Source organism: Herpailurus yagouaroundi, unplaced genomic scaffold (assembly GCF_014898765.1).
Source record: "Herpailurus yagouaroundi ecotype Mexico unplaced genomic scaffold, PumYag 186, whole genome shotgun sequence".
NCBI lineage: Eukaryota > Metazoa > Chordata > Mammalia > Carnivora > Felidae > Herpailurus > Herpailurus yagouaroundi.
The window spans coordinates 32183802-32185077 of NW_024412417.1; the positions used below are offsets into that span (position 1 = coordinate 32183802).

Here is a 1276-nt window from a genome sequence, read left to right on the forward strand (position 1 = left end):
GGGGCCGCCCTCCTCCGGCCGGCCCGCGCGGCGCTCGCCTTCCCCGGCCGCCGCGCCGCTCGCGAGCTCTGCGCTGCCGGTTCCCACCCGCAGTCCCCGGGCGTCCCGGCCCACTCGTGGCGGAGTCGGCTCGTGCCGCTACCTGCAGGGGCCGCCGCGCCTCTCAGCGCCCCGCCGCCGCCATCTTGCATTTCAAACCGGCTGCACTTTTTCAGGGAGTCAACTCTGACCTGTGAACCCTACACCCGGAACCGCTCGGCGGGCCGGCACACGGCCTAGGCAGCTCGGCGGGCCCTGCAGAGCGTGGAGGGTCGGGGGTGGGGGTGCGAGGCGAGGCGCGCGCCCCAGCGGCCGACCGGGGGCGGGGAGGGAGGGAAGGAGCCGGCCGAGGCGGGGCCCTCCCGCGCGCGCGCCGTCCGCGCGCCCCCACCCCGCTCCGCGCCAGGCTCTCTACTCACGGACCCGGCTGCTCCCCTGGGGTTCGACCCGGGTCTCTACCCTCTGGATTGGCGCACGGGGAGGTAGGGAACCGCCCCGCCCCTCTGTCAACAGAATCCCCGCCCCGGCCGGCTCGGAAGCCCCGCCCTCTGTCAGCAGAAGCCTCGCCTCCTCCAGGTCTCGAAGCGGCCCCGCCCCTTGCGGGCGGTAGCTCCACCCACCAACAGAAGTCGTGTCTTTACTCAGGTCAGTCCCCGCCTTCTGTCACTTGTGGCCCTGCCCTCCGGGCGCTCTGCCTTGCTAATGTCACCGCCGGATCCTAAGAAACGCCCCTTGTCATCTTAAGCCCCATCTCCTGGTGGCAGTGCATCCAAGCCCCGCCCCCTTCATCGGAATCCCCGCCCACTGTCAAAAGAAGCCCCGCCTTGCTGAGACCAGTCTGGATTCCAGCCCGAAACCCCACTTTCTGTCAACCGCCGGCCCGCCTCTTCTCGCCTGCGGGTGCCTACCCCAGCACAAACCGCAGCTCCACCCGCTGACACCGAAAGTTCAGTTCAGCCTCACTTCGAACTGCAGTTGAAGACGGAACCACCCTTTGCTTCCCAAAGTCCTCCTTTCCCCCCATGCCTGCCCCTTCCCCCCTCTCCCCCCCCCCGCCGCCCCGCTCCCGCCCCTCTCCGCTGAAGGGCTTTCTTTTTTTTTTTTTTTTTAATTTTTTTTCAACGTTTATTTATTTTTTTTGGGACAGAGAGAGACAGAGCATGAACGGGGGAGGGGCAGAGAGAGAGGGAGACACAGAATCGGAAACAGGCTCCAGGCTCTGAGCCATCAGCCCAGA

The 1276-nt window shown here is 67.2% G+C and overlaps 1 protein-coding gene across 3 annotated transcripts in view; it reads right to left on the reverse strand.

Moving 5' to 3' along the window:
* Nucleotides 1-273, reverse strand: part of ZHX1 (zinc fingers and homeoboxes 1) — a 24354-nt gene extending 24081 nt beyond the window's left edge. For 2 of the 3 annotated variants that reach the window (XR_005796548.1, XR_005796547.1), the window contains exon 1: nt 143-273. The gene's annotated coding sequence lies outside the window, so the exon portion shown is untranslated. The remainder of the gene's footprint in view (nt 1-142) is intronic. The other variant, XM_040494357.1, reaches the window with a different exon arrangement.
* Between the last annotated feature and the right edge of the window lie 1003 nt (nt 274-1276).